This window comes from Mchenga conophoros, linkage group LG7 (genome assembly GCF_057382185.1).
Source record: "Mchenga conophoros isolate Kocher_MC1m ecotype Shallow Benthic linkage group LG7, M_conophoros_male_GT1.1, whole genome shotgun sequence".
NCBI lineage: Eukaryota > Metazoa > Chordata > Actinopteri > Cichliformes > Cichlidae > Mchenga > Mchenga conophoros.
The window spans coordinates 61,092,814-61,105,036 of record NC_140532.1 but is presented as its reverse complement, the minus strand read 5'-3'; positions in this window follow the sequence as shown (position 1 = coordinate 61,105,036).

Sequence of the window (12,223 nt, the reverse complement as noted above, 5' to 3'; positions counted from 1 at the left end):
GAAGGTATATAGTATTCCATCTACATATACTATTCTTGAAGAACATGCATTTTTGCATGTTAGAATGGACTAAGTTATTTATTTCTCACCAGTATGCACATACAATAAATAAAGAAGGTTCTATTTAAAAAATACAATATCATCCTGTTTTAATCTATTTATCATACTATATACATTGTTCATATTCTGTGTTTAGTGTGACTTTGCTATTTATTTTTTTCCAATGGGGTCAGCTAGAAATGATCAGGGATGCATTTTAAATTTGCTGCTTTACTAAGTGTTGGTACTTAAAATAAACAATTAATTGCCTTGAATTCTTATCTACTTATTTTTTTTATTCCTTGAGAAACAACTAATGCTCTTTTTATTTAAACACATTTTAAGCTATATTGTCAAAGTCATAAAAGTAGTGTAAAAGCACTCTGAGTGCTCAGCAAGGCTAGAGGTGCAGAAAAATAGTCAAATATGCTTGGGGAAGGTTGCTAACTGAGATAAGTGACTTGGAATTATCTGCATGGTAGCCATAATGACAGCTGGTTAAGTTCTTTTAATAATATATTAATAATATTATTTTTTTTAAAAATCCTTAAGTACTTTGTTTGTAACCTCCTTTAGTATAGGATACACTGATCCATTTGCTTCCACTTGTCCTTTTCAGGGGCGCAGGGGGCGCTGGAGCCTATCCCAGCTGTCATAGGGCGAGAGGCGGGGTATACCCTGGACAGGTCGCCAGTCTGTCGCAGGGCTAACACACAGAGACGGACCAGCATTCACACTCACTCCAGAATTCCCACCTATGGGCAATTTAGATTGATCAATTAACCTATCCCCACCAACTGCATGTCTTTGGACTGTGGGAGGAAGCCGGAGTACCCAGGGAGAACTGACGCAAACACAGGGAGAACATGCAAACTACACACAGAGGAACCCTGGTCTGATGGTCAAATTAAACTCAGGACCTCCTTGCTGTGAGGCAACAGTGCTAACCACCGTGCTGCCCTCCAGAGGTTCAGACAATTAGGGAGGTGATGCTAAATGGATAGAACATTGAGTTCAGCCTCTGACATTGAAAGGTCGAAGGCAGGAGAATAAACCAGCTGTTCTCCACAGAACCAGCCAAGGTGTACTCTCAGTGGCAGGGGAACAATATGAGAACAGCACCACCAAACCTGGAGACGGAGCAATACTGGAAGAGCATATGGGAGAAGGATGCAACCCATAACGGCAATGCTCAGCGGCTAATGGATCTGAGGGCAGACCACAGCAACCTCCCCGAACAGGGTCCAGTAACCATCACAGTGGCAGACATCCAAGAAAGAGTCTCCAGTATGAAGAGTTGGACAGCACCAAGCCCAGACATGGTTCACGCCTACTGGCTGAAGAAGCTGACTGCACTCCACGAGCACCTGGCAGCACAAATGAACCAGCTGCTAGTTGACGAGAGACACCCAGAATGGCTAACCGAACGCTGCACAGTCCTGATCCTCAAGGACCCCCAGAAGGGAAGGGAAATGTAGTCGGATGATAACAAAGAGAAGGAACGTATTCAGAACTGAAGGGATCGAACTACCAGAAGGCAACATTGTAGACATAGAGGACAGCTACAATAATAATAATAATGGATTGGATTTATATAGCGCTTTTCAAGGCACCCAAGCGCTTTACAATGCCACTATTCATTCACTCTCACATTCATACACTGGTGGAGGCAGCTACGGTTGTAGCCACAGCTGCCCTGGGGTAGACTGACAGAAGCGAGGCTGCCATATCGCACCATCGGCCCCTCTGGCCAACACCAGTAGGCGGTAGGGTAAAGTGTCTTGCCCAAGGACACAATGACCAGGACAGAGAGCCCGGGGATCGAACCAGCGACCTTCCGATTACAGATGCGCTTCCCAACCCCCTGAGCCATGGTACCTGGGGAACCCACAGGTAAATGGGAACCATGAAGAGGCTGCTAGAAAAGCTGCAACCACCAAGTACCTCCAGAGGGTCAGGCAAGTACTGAGAAGTCAGCTGAACGGTAAGAACAAGATCCGGGCTATCAACACCTACGCCCTGCCCATGATCAGGTACCCTGCTGGGAAGTTGGCCAAAGGAGGAGACAGAAGCCACTGACATCAAGACAAAGAAGCTCCTGACCATGCATGGAGGGTTTCACCCCAAGTCCAGCACCCTGAGGCTGTACTCTAAGCGGAAGGAAGGAGGCCGGGGACTGGTGAGTGTCAGCACCACAGTCCAGGATGAGACAACGAACATCCAAGAATACATTGGGAAGATGGCCCCAACTGACCGAGTGCCCAGTGAATACCTCAGGCAGCAGAAACCCAAGAATGAGGAGGAAGAGGAGGAACCATCATGGAAGGACAGGCCCCTGCACGGTATGTACCACTGGCAGATAGCAGAGGTGGCTGACATCCAGAAATCCTACCAGTGGCTGGACAAAGCCGGACTGAAAGACAGCACAGAGGCACTAATCATGGCAGCACAGGAACAAGCTCTGAGCACAAGATCCATAGAGGCTGGGGTCTATCACACCAGGCAAGACCCCAGGTAGCCAGTAGTATACAGGAACATCTGTGCCAAATACGGCCTGGAAGTGCCGAGGTCAAAATGGAAGACGCCCCCTAGGGTGGTGGAGAATGACCGAGCTAAGATACTGTGGGACTTCCAGATACAGACAGACAAAATTGTGGTGGCTAACCAACCAGACATAGTGGTGGTAGACAACCAGAAGAAGACGGCCGTAGTGATCGATGTAGCGGTTCCCAATGACAGCAACATCAGAAAGAAGGAACACGAGAAGCTCGAGAAATACCAAGGGCTCAGAGAAGAGCTCGAGAAAATGTGGAAGGTGAAGGTAACAGTGGTCCCAGTGATAATCGGAGCACTAGGTGCGGTGACTCCCAAACTAGGCAGGTGGCTCAAGCAGATCCCAGGAACAACATCTGAGATCTCTGTCCAGAAGAGCGCAGTCCTAGGAACAGCTAAGGACCCTCAAGCTCCCAGGCCTCTGGTAGAGGACCCGAGCTTGAAGGACTGACCGCCCGCAGGGGCGAGCGGGGAATTATATATTCTTTACAGATGAAAGCAGGTTCACACATAGAATGTATATATATGTATTATATATATATATCTTCTCTTCATTGGCTAATGTGTGTATGAATGAGTATGAATGTGTGTGAATGTTAGCTATGAAGCACTTAGAAAGATGTGCTTGTGCGAATGGGTGTGAATGGGTGAATGCACAAGTTGTGTAAAGCGCTTTGAGTGCTCAGATGAGTAGAAAAGTGCTATATAAGAACCAGTCCATTTACCACTCTCGTATTACAGGCATACTTGTATTTAAAAGTAGAATGGGATTGTCGGTAATGCTGCATTCACATCTTCTAGTAGACCTGCAGAGGATACTTCACATAGACTTGGTAATCAGCCACAGAGGATCCAGGTTTCCAGCTTAGCCATGATCCTACCTCTCAGGTCAGCTGTTCTAAGACTTTAGAACAAATCACACCTTCAGTCATACTTGGGACTTCCTACCCAATCATGGGTGAAGGTGATGCTATCGCCCCCCTTGCCATTTTTGTTTTGTACCTCATTGATCTTCAACTGTGGTAGCAGTTTCTTCTTCCGAATATTGGAACACTGAGTACTAGTTGTTTACTAGTTGTTTCGCCATCAGTCTGGATGTTGAGTATCAAAGATTCCATAGGTCCCACATTCTCTTCATGTAATGCTTTCCACTGGGGTTACTTGCATAGTAGAATTCTAACAGCGCCCTGTACTCATCCCTTCCCCATGTATGCCTTCTTGTTCCAGTAGTATCATCAGTGTATCCTGATTCCTAGACACCTGACATGGACCTTGTTAATCCAGAATCGAATGCCTGACTCCAAAGACGAGTAGTGTTACCATTACACTATCCAGTTGGTAAATATAAATATATATTGATTCTTTATATATGTTCTAATAGACACATATATGTTTTGGGGTTTGGTGGTGGTGGCGGCGGGGGGGTTATATGATGATGATGGTGATGATATGGACCTATGATGGCCTATGATGATAGACCACTGTGACAGAGATCGGACCCACACAGTGCACTTGATGTGTTTTTGTTTGCTTTTATTCTTTTTGCTTAGGGGTTCGCTCAGTGTATGGCAAATTTGAGCCAGGAGTCAGCTCATTTCGCAGCTCCTCCACTGCACACACACTCCCTGTCAGTCTCCACCGTCACTATATACAGGGAGAAAGTCATTAGTCACAGCCAGAGATGGGCAGTAACGCGTTACTGTAATCCGTTTACTTTTTTCAAGTAACGAGTAAAGTAAGGGATTACTATTGCAAAAACGGTAATTAGATTACCGTTACTTTCCCGTAGGAACGCTGCGTTACTGCGTTACTAAAACCGTGATTTTTTTTGCGAGAATGTCTCACGACAGTGACGTAAGCGAGTGCGACGTTCTTGACAACAGCTGTCTGCAGATCAACAGTGGATAATATATCGAGTGCGGGAGAGAGTATGAGCGTGCAGCGTTTAAAGCGTGGAAGTACTGACCTTACTTTGAGTTTGATTCTGTAAAAAGTGACAAAAACATTAGCATCCACTGTTCGTGGGAAGAAAACTTCTTTTTACAGCGAAAAAAAACCCCTAAACTTCCAAGCAAGCTCCGAGTGCGCTATGACGTAATGGGAAACTCACAGAGAAAATCGCGGATTCTTCCACTGACCGCCGCGGCACACCTGCACCAGGGTAAACCTCCGCCTACCCCACTCCTGCTTTACAGGTGAAAATAGAGCAAAAGGACCGCTGAGTCTTTGATTTTATTTATTTTCTGCTGTGTTTTATTTGCATCTATTTGAAAGACTGCGTGTAAACACAAAAAAAATTATTTTATGTGCTGGAATGTGTAGAAAATAGGTTTAAATATTAAACAAATTTCTTCCAGTCAGAGAATGTTGCATATAATTCAATTTTTGCTTGATGCATAAAGTTAAAAGATTAAAACTAATAAAACAAGTTTTAAAAAGGGACCTTTCCATTTGATTACATTCTGTATGATGGATTATGTAGACCGTCTCACCTCCTTATTGGTCTTAGGGCACGGGCAGGATGCGTTCGCTGCTGTCTCCTCCACTGTGGGCGCACCTGCCTCCTCACCAAACGGTACACCAAAAACTGCGCTTCCCTCCGTGCACTGAAAGGTGGCAGAGGCTCCAAACAAGCCAAATGGAAGTGTGACAAATTGGTATAAACCGTACGGAGTGGAGAAAGCTGTTTTTTCCTTGGACTCTGTAGATAAGGGAATCTGCCAGTAGCCCATGGTTAAATCTGGTGTCGTGAAAAATTGGGTTGTACCTAACCTGTCCAGGAGCTTGTCGGGGTAGACATCGAACCATGACACTTCGTTCACCTTGCAATAGTCAACAAACTGCGTTTCAAAATTGTGCTCAATGAGAGTCGTACGGCTGGGCAGGGGAGAGAACACATATGCAAAATGCTGTTGCAATGCGACAACTCTCTGAGCCTGTGTGAGATGGTTATCAATTGGAGGGAGACGGGAATGGTGGAAGTTGGCACCTTCGGCCCAAACTCATCTCTTTCCTTCACCAGGCTCACCAGAGAAGTGGTCTCAGTGAATATCACTATACACACACTTCACCTCCACCCACCCTGTTTCCAGCACCGCCCACACCTCCAGCACTCCTGCCCCGGCGTCTGTGCCATTCTCCTATGCTCAGAAGCAGTGCTGGTCAAAAAATATGGTGTGGTCAAAAAATATGGATAAAACATTTATAAAGCATTTTAACCACAACACCACCAGCAGCTTGAGACAACTGTATATTCACTATTAAGTGAGAGAGTTCATTGCTGATAGAGAAAATGAGAGCAGGTGGTACAGTTTAGAAGCATTTGTTTGACTTCCTGTTTTTGTGTAAAATTGGTATCAGTGTTAATGTATCCACATCTTAGTCTTTCTGTCACTTGAATGAGGTCAAGAAAGCAGAACTGGATTAGATTTTTATCCAGAAAAGCTCCAGAAAAGTGTTCATTCTCTTTGAGGGCTTTGAATGTGTTCATCCAAAAACTGTTTTCCTGGTATTCCCCACCAGGATTTAATGCACTGCCCATACTGCATCCACAAATAAAACTCCTATTTCTGGCAAAAGTGTCCTTGTGGTTTCTCCCAAGAAACATTCGCCTGCTGGAGACTTGTCTGTATTCTGTGCCATTATCGGCACAAATCCTCTCTGGACAACCACCCAACCACGTAAATCTTTGATTATAATAGTTAGCATGACCTCTGAGTCATTATTTCTCGTGGATGCCTCCATCCAAACAATAAAACAACTGAAACAATTAATGCATCCATTAATTCCTATACCAAAGGGCACTGATTTATCATAAGAGTTCATGTGCCAAATAGCATTTGGCCCTTTAGTGCAGTACTGCTGATGCCTAAGATGCTGTGCTCTGGGCAACTTTGGGCTGACTCAGCATGTAACAGAGGCCACACATAATAGAGGACACACTCTTGACCTACTGATCTCCAAAGGCCTGAGCATTTCAAAGGTTACTGTGTCTGATGTGGGCCTGTCTGATCATTACTGTGTTTTCTTTGAAAGTAAAATCTCAGCCCACACAAATATATCAACAACAGTGATCACAAAACGGTGTATAACTGAAGACAGTAGTGCAATTTTTAACCAGGTCTTCCCATTAACACCTGACCTGCCCAGAGGGTCAGTCAATGAGCTCGTCAATAGCTTCAATGCTAACATGTTAAATGTAATGGACACTATTGCTCCCATTAAGGTGAAGGTTATCTCTGGAAGGAAAAAGTCTCCATGGAGAAACTCCACACTGGTGAAAAATGAAAAAAGAGAGTGTAGGAAAGCTGAGCGCAGATGGAGAAAAACAAACCTCCAGGTTCATTATGACATTTATAAAGAGAAACTTCACAATTATAATTTACAACTGAGGAATGCAAGGAGGTCTTACTTCTCTGACATCATCACTAAAAACAGCCATAATGCTCGGGTCTTATTTTCTACAGTTGACAGGCTAACAAACCCTCCTGTGCCAGTGGCAGCTGAACTTCATTCGACCATGGCCTGCAATGACTTTGCCAAATTCTTCACTGAAAAAATCCAAAAAATTAGACAAGCAATTGGTACATCAACAGCAGATCCAGGATATGTACTGTGTCCACCAAAAAACTGTTTAAACACCATGAAACAGTTTCAACCTATTAACAGCAAAGACCTGGAGGACATCTTAGGTCAACTGAACTCCTCCTCCTACTGTTTAGATGTCCTGCCAACAAGTTTTTTCAAAAAGGTCTCAAAGACTTTAGAGTCAGACCTGTTACAGATCGTCAACTTTTCTTTATTATCAGGTGTGTTTCCAGAATCACTAAAAACTGCTGTAATCAAACCTATACTGAAAAAGGACAATCTTGACAAGACACAAATGAACAACTACAGGCCGATCTCAAATCTCCCATTTTTAAGTAAGATCATTGAAAAAGCAGTTTCTCAACAGCTCAGTTACTTCTTAAAACAGAATAACTGCTACGATGCCTTCCAGTCAGGTTTTAGACAGAACCACAGCACTGAAACCGCTCTGACCAAAGTGTTTAATGACATATGTCTGAATACAGACAGTGGAAAAATGTCAGTCCTAGTTTTACTGGATCTCAGTGCAGCATTTGATACAGTTGACCACAACATATTACTCAAACGACTGGAGAACTGGACAGGTCTTTCAGGAACTGTACTAAACTGGTTCAAAACATACGTAGAAAACAGGAAATACTTTGTATCAATAGGTAACTTCACATCTGAGCAGACAAGTATCACATGTGGAGTTCCCCAAGGTTCCATCTTGGGACCCCTTCTGTTTAACATCTACATGCTCCCACTGGCACAGATTATGAACAACAACAAAATAAACTATCACAGCTATGCAGATGACACACAAATATATATCACAATGTCACCAGGAGACCGAGGCCCTGTACAGGCTCTTGGTAAATGCATTGAGGAAATCAATGACTGGTTGTGCCACAATTTTCTCCAGCTAAACAAAAACAAAACTGAGGTAATAGTCTTTGGCGCCAAAGAAAAACGATTACAGGTCACCAGAGAACTTCAATCTATACATCTAAAAACCACAAACCAGGCGAGAAATTTGGGTGTAGTGATGGATGCAGACCTAAACTTAGAAAAACACATTAAGACAATAACAAAGTCAGCTTACTATCACCTCAAGAATATATCAAGGATAAAAGATCTGATGTCTCAACAGGACCTGGAAAAACTAGTCCATGCATTCATCTTTAGTAGGCTTGATTACTGTAACAGCATCTTTACAGGTCTACCTAAAAAATCAGTCAGACAACTACAGCTCATTCAGAACTCTGCTGCTCGAGTCCTCACTAAGACCAAAAAAGTGGACCACATCAGTCCAGCTCTGAGGTCCTTACACTGGCTGCCTGTCCGTCAGAGGATAGACTTTAAAGTTCTGATGCTGGCCTATAAAGCTCTGAATGGTTTAGGACCAAAATACATCAGTGACCTCCTGACCCGGTATGAACCTTCCAGATCCCTCAGGTCATCTGGATCCGGTCTTTTATCAGTTCCCAGAGTCAGAACCAGACACGGAGAAGCTGCATTCAGCTTTTATGCTCCTTATATCTGGAACAAACTCCCAGAAAGCCTCAGATCAGCTGAAACACTCAGTTTATTTAAATCCAGGTTGAAGACTCACCTGTTCTCAGCTGCATTTGAATAAAGCACCAAATCCACACTTTAAGCTTAAATTTCAAAACTTACATTTAACTACTGATTTTATCTACTGTTCTGATTTTATCTGTTTTGATTTTATATACTGTTGTTTGTTTGTTTGTTTGTTAATTAGTTAGTTAGTTTATTTGCTTGTTTTATTCAATTTTAAATCATGCTTTTTATTTGTTCTTGTTTCTAATGTCTCTGTAAAGCACTTTGAATCACCTTGTTGTTGAATTGTGCTATACAAATAAACTTGCCTTGCCTTGCCTTGCCTTGCCTTGCTCCAAACCATGAGGATCGATTACTTCAATAATCTGTGGGATTGTGTCCTGCTGTACCACAAATCCCATTTGAATAACTCAAATATGTAACCAGCGATATCCTTGCATCTCTCCATTGTGCTGTAGTTCTTGATACACAAAGGCTATCAACTCATCCAAATCAGTGTGTTCTTTTCTTCTGAATAAATCCAGTTCACGACAAAGTCCGGATGCTTATGATAACGTGGTGATTCTGAGCCAAAATCAAAAGTATTTCCTTGTTGCTAAATCCAATTGAAAAGTATGATTCAATTAGGTGCTCCATTGTTGGAATAGTGCATGGTAATCTCAAAATGCACAGTAATGAGTTTCCTTGACCGAAAGAAAAGCTATTTTCTCACAACAAATTTTCTACACAAACCTGCCACTTTTTTTGATTTGAGACTTTAATGCTGAAATCTTTCTTTTTTTTCTCAATTGTTTTAAAGTAAGCTATTTCAAGCTTTTTGTTTGAAGTACAATAACATAAAGAAAACGGAGAAAACCCCAACAATCATATGACCCCATATGAGTAAGTGTTTTGGTGACAGTCGGAAGGAAAAACTCCCTTTTAGCAGGAAAAAACTTCCAGCCGAACCAGTCTGAGGTAGGGGCAACCATGTGCTAGGACCAGTTGAGGGTGAATGGATGAAGACAGGACAAAGACATGCTGTGGATATCCCCCAGCAGCCTAATGCTATTGCATGTAACTATGGGAGGATTTAGGGTCATCTGATCCAACCCTAACTATATGCTTTATGAAAAAGGAAAGTTTTGAGCCTAATTTTAAATATAGAGAGGGTGTCTGTCTCCAAACTGGAAGCTGGTTCCACAGAAGAGTACCTATGTTAAGCATGTATAATGTTTTTTTGTGTTGTTTTTGTTTTCTTTAATCCTTTCCTGTCTGGCAGCCTATGCAATCAGAATTGTGATCTAAATGCACTGTGATAAGTAGGAATATATTGAAATTACAGAGTGCAAATAGAAATGCGCAATCCCAACTGCTGCTCCTGTAAGAACAAACAAACATACAGCACAAATAAACTGGATTTTGTCCACTAGGGTGGATAAGGCTAAGCATCAGGTTTCAAACGAACTGAAGCTCTGTCTAGGTGTTTGGTTAATGAAAAAGCTGGAATGGAAGAAACCCTAGCGGGTGTGTCGCCGAGTGGTGAAAAACAATTAGATTTTACTGAAACATCATGATTAGTTAATGCATTGTCTCTACTGTTCCCCAACATTCCCCGAACTCACAATGGTACCTAAGAGCTGCCATCTGGTGGTGTGACTAAAAATGGCACACACACACACCTTTAGTGAACATTTAGCAACTCCAACAGTTAGTTTAAACATGACCACACTAAGGTTTGTTACATGGAATATACATGAAGTTGTTTCCAGGGAAAAGAGGCAAAATATTACTAATTAGTTTAATGACTTACTTGGCAGACATTGAAGAAAGACATGTCTTTCAGCAGGAGACTCACATGTCCAAAACATCTGCACACACACTCACTTCTCCACAGTTCCCTCACACATTCTCAGTCTGTTACGATGCAAAACAAAGAGGTGTAGCCATATTAATTAACATAAAAACAAAACTTCACTGTTAGCAGCTCTAGGTTGTTGAGTGACATGAGATCAAGAGAGACTGAAGTCCCCCCGGCCACCCCTGTCATCATAGTTTGGGCGGGGTGGGGAGGTAAAGGGCTTAACATCCAGGCTTATGTGTTAAAGATGACCAGAGGGCTACAACCGAGCCATTTTCATTTATTATTTTCCATATATGCTAATAATAGATTATCTTTATTCTTATTCCAAAACATAAATCAAATCCAAGCTTAATACTGAATACCAGAATATTATCAGGTAAACATAATTATGTTTAAGTTTAGATATTGGTGGATCCTATTTAAACAGAGTGATTGGATGTCTAGGGAGGAGAGATGGAGTCAGCACTTGAAAGGGCATAAATTGGAGCACCCAGAGATGTTTTGGGTCTGTTTCTGGCAGTCCTGAGAGATGAGCAGTTCAGAAGATTGGATCCCAGAAGTTCGCCGTTGAAAATTCCCGCAGTGACACTAGAGGGATCAACCACCACTGTCCAGATGGTGGACTTACAAATTAAACTTGGATTTGGCTCTTTCTCTGCTCATCATCACCATCATTGCCATGTTGGATTGTTTCCATTAACACAGAACACTGAGAAACACATCTCCAGGCCTGTATGTGCCTGTCTCTCCTCGAAAGAAAAATAAGCATTAGCTCAGAGTAAGTTAATTAGTAAATGATTCAGGTGAATTGTTTATCATTTTGTGATTATTACTATTTAATTTGGCTTTTGCTTTGCTCCTGCTAAATTGATTTTTTTAAAAATATCCTGCAATTAAAGTCTGAATTGTGGACATTCACTTTTTAACCTTTTGTGAAATAGTGAAGTTAGAAATCTGGATGCTAATCATTAATAGTGCAAATAGCTCTTACAGGTTACTACATCCCTTAACATATAACAGTCCCTTGGGGGCCTACTGTTGCTCATTGGTCCAGTGTTCTCTTTTTGTATGACAGTACATTTTTCATTTTATTTACAAATAAACGTCCTCAGACTGGGAGAATATTGCCATGCCAGTGTTTTTTCCACTGTGTTTTAAGCACAAAGTTATCACAGCTGTTCACTGGAAGATTTTAAAGTACTTTATCCTTTCCGACTGTGTGTGCTAACAAGATTTTTGGAGATGCATATTTGCTTTTCCAGGAGGACTGCACACAGTGCCAAAACTATTGCCAAGTAGTTTGCTAATTATGTTCTTACTGTGATTACTGTGTGGCCAGCAACCTTGTCTGACTGAACCTAATGGAGAATGTGTGGGGTATTGTCAAGACAAAATCATCAGTCTTGTTTTGTATATTCAACAATTCCAGACAGAAAAATAACTCTGCTGTTACCTTTTAACTGCACCTCTTTAAGAAGTGCTCTGTTATAAAAAAAACATTCTATATTGTGTTTTCCCCAATAATGTCCCCAACTCGTCCTCTAAATGTTGCAGGGAAAATGTTCTACCACTATTACAATTTCACAATTAAAGAAACATTAAAAAAAATCATCTCAGCCATAAAAAGCATGGTTCTGG